This window comes from Camelina sativa, chromosome 8 (genome assembly GCF_000633955.1).
Source record: "Camelina sativa cultivar DH55 chromosome 8, Cs, whole genome shotgun sequence".
In the NCBI taxonomy this organism is placed as follows: Eukaryota; Viridiplantae; Streptophyta; class Magnoliopsida; order Brassicales; family Brassicaceae; genus Camelina; species Camelina sativa.
Window position 1 is genome coordinate 17,395,060 of NC_025692.1, and position 10,236 is coordinate 17,405,295.

The following is a 10,236-nucleotide window of genomic DNA, read 5'->3' on the forward strand; positions in this document are numbered from 1 at the left end:
AAGACATATAAACTAATAAAATATATCCCCTTAGTAAAAGATCTTTCTTATATCCTTACATAATCATATAATCATTTTCTAAAATTCTTTCTAAACACTTAGTATTGATCCTAAAAACCTTCTAAGTGGTTGTACCACTATGTGTGTATAATTGTAGACTTGTTGACCCATCCTCTTGCTTTATCCGTTTTTCATGTCTCAACATGTTTTTATTGTATCCATGTTGACGCCTTTCCTAATGGCTCCATTTTCTCCTTTTGCCTCCTTTTTTCTTCTTGACTTCAGTCCTTTTGCCTCTTTTATGTTGCTTGATTTGCACTAGACTTAGAACATAAGAGCACACACGTGGCCAACTGTTTTTGTTCATGGGTTCTCCAAGCTCCAGTTTCGTCAAGCATCCAGTCTTTCCCATGATATTAACAGTGTTCTGGGTTCTGTTTCCTTCTTTATCAAAAACCACAGCAACTTCCTTCTCCTCGTCAACGAAGAAAGTCTTAAATGGAAGCTTCATGTCAAGGTATGGCATATTGATTGTGAAGAAGTGGCTCCACAAAACACTTTCGTCACCAATCTTAGTCGTAATCCATATCTCAATCTGACTTTTAAATGTCTGAAATAAAGCTGCAATATTCTCTTCTCTAACCAAAGATAGTGACGCAAACAGTTTCCTCCAAGCCTGAAACGGTAAAGGCAGGAGCGGTCCGAATCTCTCTCTTGTAAAATCAAAACAAATTATTTGATCAATTTTTTCGAATGCGTTTCGTTCTGCAACGCACCAGTCAGTGTTTCCCTTGAGAGAAATACCACATTGAGATTCTATACGCCAGCGTGGTGTCACATCGAGAGTAGTCCATAAATCAGTATCAAAACTGTAGATTTCATACCGTATAACAGCGTCTTTGAGGTTTACGAAACGACCATAATTATCTATAAACCTCAAAATTTTGGGCCTACGAAAAGATATGTTCTCGCTATAATTTTCGTATCCGAGAGCATACTTAAAGAAATCACGTCCTTTCCATCCAATTGGACGGTAAAAACTTCTGGTTTGGATCCACCTTGTTTGTCCCATATACGGATTCCAAACCACAATCTTAGTATCATCTTCTTTCAAGATGCATAACAATAAACCCTCACAATGAATGACTTGGTATATCTTGACTTCTTGTTCGTCTAGGCAAGTAAGTTTACCTAAACACTGTATAGATGGATTCTCATTGACGGTGATTCCCATTAGCTAAACGTTGTAATCCATCAACACGACCATCCGAGTCTCCCCTAATTCCTTCGCTGCTGCTTTTTCTTTGTCAATGTGCATCTCCATAAAGCTTCGGCTTTCGAACAAAGCGTTCCAGTTTTTGCAAGTTAATCGCACTGCTCTCATGTATTTCCAAGGAACCCTAGAGACAATCTCATGTACCAAATCCTTTGGAAGATTTGACAGAGTCATCGTCGTCATGTTTCAAGTTCAAACAAGGGACCTTTAGGAACCTTTTGCGACTCTTAAGGTTGTAGAACAAGAAAGAAGAAACCCTAAATGAAGCTGGGTCAATTGAAAGGCTTCAGAATCTAGTCGGGCTTTTTAGCTATGTTCATTTAACGAAATAATTTGATACACTTGCCTTCTCCATCAAGTATATACATTTCTCTTTTAGCCAATCAAGAGTGTCAAACTCACGTATACGCACTTGTAAAGTTAAGACACACAAAATTCTATACATCTTAAGAATTATTTTTTTTCTAATATATAATTTGCCTTTAAAATATTCATTTTCCCGCAACAATACTAAAAGTGAACTGCATAAAACCAAAATTTTTTGAACATGATCATGGAAAATTAAATTAATTGAAATTCTGTCACATTTAGGTGAAAATAGGCAACCATAAGAGATCTTTGCGAATTGTATCCAATTACGGACGACAGTTTATTTGCAAGGTTTGTTGAAGCCCCACATGGCCACATATTCTAGACGAAAAGACTATCATCAGAGATTTGGACTATGGCCACCTTTTTATGTCACGGTGATCCCATCACTCGGTGGAGATTGATGTGTTTATTAAATTCTTAGTGGGACTTATTGGTTTGAGATTTAAATAGAGATTTAAAGATTTTAAATGTTATGTAGGATCTGTTGTTATTAGATCAAGATTTTGTTAAACTCTGTTAAAGTATAGTGTTATTAGTTTGTGATTTGTAAAAGGTCATTTAAAATCTTAACAAATTTGGGTTATTGGATTCAGACTTTTATAAAGTCATTAAATATAAAGTCATTAAATATAAAGTCATTAAAAGTTTTGTGTTATTCAATTAAAACAAAAGAATTTAGGATTGTTAATGAATTCAATTATTATGTTATTGGTTCATGATTCTAGATACTTTCTTTACAAAATAAAGTCATGGAAAGTATCACAATAAAACATGGATTGTTTGGAGCACTTTACAAGATTTTAGAAAACTAATCAACAAAACTCTAGCAATTTTTAACAATCTTTCAGTTATTCACTTTTAATGATTTTGTTAAATTCTTCAAAAATCTTTATAAATTAGAATCCAAAACACCCCATTAATAGTTGTAGTGAGCTTAGCTTGCCTATTAACTTCCATAGTTTCATTCCGTTCTGTTTCATATGACACCCACCTTTAGAGCATTAGCCACTATGACTGCTGCAATTATTTACCATGTTATTCGCATTCGTTTTATAACGTATGTTATACAGTATTATCTCAATCAGCCAGCCGATTTTATTTACTAACATAAAACCATGCTGATGATATTTACTTAATTTTGTTCCAGAATTGTGCTATATACTAATATCACCCTATTTTTATCCTTAATTTCCTTTTTTAGATATTTTTTTTATGTTTGTTTATAGACTTTTAACAAATAGATTATCTAAGTACAATAATCAATTAACTAGATTAGTTAGTCGTGCTATACAGCACGGAAAAATGTTTGCTAAGATTTACTATAATTTGTTAGTTATAAAATAACAGTAGAAGTTTTATTTGACTTACTCTATACATTTTATAATCTTTTATATTTAATTTATTAAATTCCATACTCTGTTTTCAACCATTTACATGATACAATGTTCAAATCCGTGAATTATATAAATTTGGTAAAATTCATAAAATAAAACAGAACTCGTATTGAAGTGGTCGTATTTAGAAATCTCGATTTAACTCTTAGTTGCATTTATTATATTGAAAAAACTAATATTTGTGATTTCTTTGATTTTAATAAGATGTCATTGTATAGATGTACAATGCAAAAAAAATATTTAACATATTAGATATAATATTTTATATTTTTAAAATATAAGCAATGTTGTATCTTAGTTTTAAAATATATCTATCATTATTAAAAAAACTAAGGATGCAAATATTTAATCTTAGTATTATTATAAATAAAGTTAAGTTTTATAATTCTTGTTAATAGTTTGTTATTGTTTCTTAAGATTTATGAAATAATAAATGGAATCTGTTAAATAATTTTATTAAATAATTTTGAAACTATTGTTTTATTATTTTATAAACCAATATAAGATTTTCTTTTGTTAGTTATTAAATTAATTAAAATGCAATGACATTTTTTGTAATATGCCACATGATAGTAGGGTTAATTTCTAACTATATTGCTTATCCCCTATATATTAATAGAGAAGCACACTCTTGAAAAAGCTGATGTGTCGACGCTAGAGAGCTCGAGACACATTTAGCTATTTAGCCTCATTTACATTTATTATTTATAACTATGTTCCATTGTGTTTTTGAAAAAAAAACAAATGTGTTATTCTTAAAAACTTTATCACATAACTTTATTAATATTAATTAAGTTTAAGCTTTAGGTATATTTTATATATTAGAAAAAATAATTTATTGAAATGCATGTGTAATCCACGCGGATCTCACAAATTCAAGCGGGACGGATGCAAAGACATTTTGTGGCTCAAAATATTTAAACCCGTTGCAGGACAGCTTAGCAGACGGGTTTGACCGGATTAAAAATTTTATTTAAATTATCCGTTTTATGTAATTTTAGATTTTTGAGATTTTTATCTGATCTGATAGTTCAAGATTTTGATAAAAAAATCTAACGATCACTAATTCAGTTCACATTCTATCCAGATCCGTCATCATGTCAATCTAAAATTTATGGTGAAACGATTACTATTTTAAACTTTCATAAACTTGATGAATTCAAACCAATATAAGTTTAAATGTTATACTAAATAAATATATTTACAAATGTAATAACTCAAACAAAAATTTCACTCTGTGTAACAGCACGAGTTATTACCTAGTATATGTATATAGAGATTAACATATGATTTTGACAAAAAAAAAAAAAGAGAGAGATTAACATATGATAGTAGGGTTAATTTCTAACTACATTGCTTATATAAGTATATAGAGATTAACATATATATCAAATATAAGTATTTAGTTTTAATTACTAATATTACTACATATTATAAAAAAAAAGTCTAAAGATCATTAATATTGCAATTTAAGGGGAAAAACAATAAATTAAAATCATTTTATTAATAATATAATAATAGATATTGACCATTGTTGTTCAATTTCTATTTTAAATTATGCTATATTTTTTCAAATAATGTGTTTGAAATAAAATTTTAGCATAAACAGTACTTCCTCTGTTTCACAAACAGTATCATTTTGACACATTTCACACAAATTAAGAAATGTTTGCCCCTATTTAATAAGTGGTTAATGATTTAAATTCAATGTATATAGCTTTGGGTTTAGAGGTAAAAAAAGAAAATTTAGTATTGAAAGGCAAATTGGAAATATAAAATGACACTCTTTGTGAAACAGAGATAGTAAATAATAACATTGAGGTTTAAACTAATAATAAAATTTAATATTAATTTTAACAGATAAAGAATGTGTTTTATATATAAGATGGAAATGTAATTTAATGTGAATATTAGCAAACTAGCTCATATAACCAAAAACACTTGTTCAAAGGTCAAGCATAGTGATTTTATATCAACAATTTGCAACTTGATTTGTTTGTTCTCTACGGGGAAATGAATATTCTTAACATACCAACCCAACAAAAGCTTAAGTGATATTATGACAGTTGAATGTTCTCTAAAAATGTTAACTTAAGCAACCAAAACTGATTCATATAGTGCTCATATAGAACAATAAATGGGAATAAACAAAATAATATTGCTAAAAGAAAACAAAGGGTAACTGAAAGACATTTAAACTAGAATTGAGACTAATCAACTCTAAGCTCGTTTCCTCCTTTCGCCACCTTCTCTTGTTTCATTCCTTTATCATGTCTCAACATGTTATGAACATTAGGATAGTATCCGTGCTATGCTGTATGATTGTTTTTTATTTTATTTTTATTTTAATTAGTTTTTGAATAATTTTTGGATAATGTTTATAATTAAAAATAATTATTATTATACTTTTTGACAATGTTTATTAGTAATATTTTTATTTTAAACTTTTTTGCTGTAAATGAGAAAATGGCCCGAACAAGTCTTATCGTTATGAGTTACGACTAAAGATGACTTTGGCTAAACTCTTTTAACTTCGTCCCCATATGCGGGGTTGTTTTGGTTTTTTATTTTTTGTATTTTTAGATAATCTTTTTTTATGTTGTTTAGAATCAAATATTATAGTTAACAGTATTTGATTTTGTTTAATAGAACTTTTTTTTTTGAATTTTTTTCGGCCTTATTGTGTTTGCCGATCTAAGGTCTAAGCCATGTAAACTTCCTGAATCAATACATACAATATAGTGACTTGTGGCATGTATAAGACAGAGATAAAGGTAGAAAAAATGAGAAATCAATACAATTAAAGTAGGAGAGATTCAAAGGTACAAATGTCAACAGAATGCAATTGTCAAGCTCCAAAACCTGCAATAGATTATGTGGATGTGGTCAACTCAACTGAAATTATGGTATTCGTTTAAAGATTGTAGAACAACATGCTTTTGGGTATGGTCCACACCGTGTGGAAAACAAAAGAAAATAGTTAAAGGTTGTAGAACGATCATTGACCTCTAGCAATCCAAGTCATAGACGCAGATGTTATATCAACAACGGAAAATGTGCTGACTTCAAAGAACAAAAGGGCAATCAAGTCAAGAAAAAAATAGAGAATGAGACAACAAAAAGGAAGAGAGCAAAGAAAATACAGGACCAACCTAAAGAAATATGGGGAAAATGTCATTTAAATCATGAACTTTCAAATTTTGACCATTTAAATCATGAACTTTGTTGTAGGCCATTTAAAACATCAACTTTTGTTGATTAGTTTTTTTAAACATGAAGTTTCGTTGACCAGACCAAAAAAGACATGACGTGAAATCCGATATTTGACCTACTAACAGACGTTATTATGCTGTTAATCACTCCGTTACTAACAAAACGGCGTCGTTTTGATGGAAGTTTTAGTTCGAAAAATGTCATTTAAACCATGAACTTTTAAATAAATGCCATTTAAACCATGAACTTCTAAATGTATGTCGTTTAAACCATGAACTTTCAAATTTCTGTTATATAAACCATGAACTTGCCCTGGCAGTTTGGTGAAAACTAGACAACTTGAAAATTTTGGTTATCGAAGTAAACCAAAAAAGGAAAGCCTAACCGTTTGGCGCAATTGATTTGGATAATCGGATTTTGGTTCAGTTTGGTAATCGGAACGATTGGTTTATTAGAAACCGTAGAAGTATATAAGCCTAATCGGTTAATCCATTTAACCCTAGTTTGGTTTCTTTATTCTTTCTTCGGCTCTGCCTCATGATGCGATTCTGAAAAAGAGAAATAAGAACATCAATTCATCCTTCTTTTTCTATCTTTGTCATGTATTTTGTGTTTTTTTGTATTTATATTGAGTCTTTTTCGTTTATTAGGACACTACACTAGAGTTTGAAGTATTGATCACATTTTTCATATATTATGGTTTAAATTATATAAATTTGAAAGTTCATGGTTTAAATGACATACATTTACAAGTTCATGGTTTAAATGGCCTATATTTAAAACTTCATGGTTTAAATTACATTTTTCGAATTAAAACTTCCGTTAAAACGACGTCGTTTTGTCAGTAACAGAGTGATTAACGGCATAGTAACGTCTGTTAGAAGGTCAACTATCGGACGTCACGTCATGTCTTTTTTGGCTTGGTCAACGAAACTTCATGTTTAAAAAAGCTAATCAACAAAAGTTGATGTTTTAAATGGCCTACAACAAAGTTCATGATTTAAATGGCCAAAATTTGAAAGTTCATGGTTTAAATGACATTTTTCCCAAAGAGAAATATATATTCGGCAGTATGAAGCATTAAAAATATGCAGATTTGCACAAGCCTGGGCTATATGGCGCAAAGTTTCATCACTGACACAGGCGCAGTTAGAAACATCTAATGACTCTAACTGAGGACACGAAATGACCGTTGAACGAATAGCAGCATCCAAAAGCTTATGGCATGAGGCTTTGAACTCTGCATTCTTGTGGTGGTGATGATTGGTGAATGATATGAGATATGAATGAATGGGTAGAAAGCAAGGGGTTTCAATTCCCTTTATGATGTTGCAGTATAAAGGGTGTCAATCCAAATCTGAGTGAGATGCAAGCAATCAGGACATGCACATTTATCTAAGTTGAGCCAATTATAAAGGATGTTTGTCACTAACAACCTAATTATGAATGTAAAATGCAGAATGTAAAAGCTTATAAAACTATATGCTAAAAGTAAAGAGAATAGGATAATCTAAACAACAATCCAATGAAACAGAAATAGAAATTATAGTAATGCAAGTAATAAACTAATGCAAGGCAAGTAATGAACATGAAACTAAATGAATGTAACAGAAAAGCAACTAAAATGAAACAGGAATTGAAACAGGACAAACACAAAGCATAAACAAGAATTCTGGGGATGAGCTCGAGCAAGCACTCGATCGAGTGTGCGATCGAGTACAGGGTCGATTTGGACAAATGCGAGAAACAGAGCAATGCAAACAAAACAGAGCAAGACAAAAGTAAATCAAACAACGACCAAGCAACATGATTTAGACTAAGAAATCAATAGACAAGGAAGGTCTTGAGGAGGGATTCATGGGTTGGACTAATGATTAAGGTCATATAACTTGGTCAACAAATCTCAATCAACTTGAGCTAATCTCTAGACAATGATCTTCTAGAACATGTTAATCCACTCTCATGGCAAAAATAATCAAGCTCATATATTTCTAGACTTGTTCTCACAAAGCAAAGAACTTATACAAGCAAGCATTAAGCAACATATCATTTATGTCAAAAATCAAACAAGACATCTAATCTCTTAGCATGCCTAATGATAATCTCTAGATCTAGCCTTATCTTGCAACCTAGACATTGGTGTGATGCTAAGAAGCTTAAAATCAAACCCTACCCTCTCGGTTATAGGATCAGCATAGAGTACATCTAGCCTAGAAGAGATCTATAACAATCAAGCTTGACCTAGCTAAACAAACCTCAACCACAATCCAGCCTAACCCATCCTCAAGATCCTAAGCAACTACTCACAAATGCTAAACATGATGAGCAAAGTCATAAACCCAGAAAATAACGAAACTTGCATGATTAGATAGATGAAACAGAGATCTACAATATTGAAGAAGGAATCAAACTCGAATTCTTAATATTTTGAAAGTTATGAAACCAACAAATATCAAGGAATCTCTTGTTTTCCTTCAAAAGTAGATGAGAGATCTAAGAAAATAAAAGTGCAAAGAGCATAAATTCCCAAAAAGGTAAATACTAGGTTTTAGAATATCTAAAAAAAACTGGGCCCCTTGGTGGCTGCAGGGTACAAGGCCTTATATAGAAAAAGGAGTGGAAGCCCTAAAAATGCTAGAAGACAAAATAGCTAGGCGGCTCGGTCAGCTCGACCAGGTGCTCGGTCGAGTGACCGGTCGAGTTGGCTTTTCTTCTGTTCCCTCCACTCGGTCGAGTCCTTCTCCACACACGGTCGAGTGTCTGGTCGAGTGGGCGGTCGAGTGGAACTCCGGACCTTGGTTCTTCAGCTCTAACTCCCTTGCTTTCTCCTCTTCAGCATTGCTTCCATGCTCCTTAGGCTCCAAAATCACCTGTTTATGCAAGAAAAGATGCAAATGCAATGCAACTATACTCTAATGCATGAACAATCCTAAAACTATGCAATAATGGTCAAAAAGGATAGCAAAAGATGCAAAAGATGTGAATATATTAAGGGAAAACAGGGTAAAATATATGAACATCAACATCCCCCAAACTTAGTCTTTGCTTGCCCCCAAGCAAATAAACAAGACATAAGAAGGTAGGTGAGGTTTGAAAGTGGGATCTTAGCTCCTAAACCTTGCCAATAAACCAGCTAGAATCAATGTCCAAGTTACTAGTACTATGATGCAAGTTGAATTAGCTGTACTTAAAGATGTTAGACAAGCTATCACAACTTTTACTGATTTGAGCCTTTGATATTCACATGCATTCAAATCAACCATTTCCTTTAACATTCATTAATCAAGAACATGAATCAATCTTATGCAATGCTTAAACTCATTTGGCTTGGTAATAAAGGTTTAGAGACAATGATGATCTCTTTTTAGAGTGGGGCTTATCAATATCAAGGTTCTCTCATAAAAAATGGATTGAGCTTTAGAAGAAGGCTAAAGGTAAGAACACTTAGACACATACAAGAACAAAACCTTGTCTACCCAAAGACATCCAAAGACACCCAAAGTGTTTATCCTATCAATCTAAACCCAAATGATCCTATTTCTACCCTTTAACTTCTTCACTTCTCTTTCACCCTTTTCTCTTTTGATTTTAAAGTCTTAGGAGAGGTATCTTATTTGAATCAACTAGTGGAATGAGGCTTCTTTCTTATTTGTTATGGTTCCTTTTTCTTCTCATTTCTTAAGACATAAAAGCTTTTTGCTAGACTCTTCTTTTCTTTCTTTCTTTTTCTTTAATTAGAACCATCTTTAACAATCTCATACTTCCCATTCTTTCACTAGACTTTGGTTTTACTTAAACACATTCCCCTCCTAAAGATTCTAACCTTTTCTTTTTCTTTTTCCTCTCTTCTTTTCAAAACAGCCAAGTCCCAAACCCAACAAGTGAACCACCTAATCCTATCTAGTTTGAAAATTGCAAACTAGAACTACACAAGGCCTTACTCTTGTCAGTTCAAACCTAACACTTTCTACCAAGCTCAAT

The 10,236-nt window shown here is 31.8% G+C and overlaps 2 pseudogenes; both read right to left on the reverse strand.

Moving 5' to 3' along the window:
• On the reverse strand, nucleotides 236–1,459 carry LOC104709638 (annotated as a pseudogene).
• Nucleotides 5,891–10,236, reverse strand: part of LOC104709639 — a 17,549-nt pseudogene continuing 13,203 nt past the window's right edge.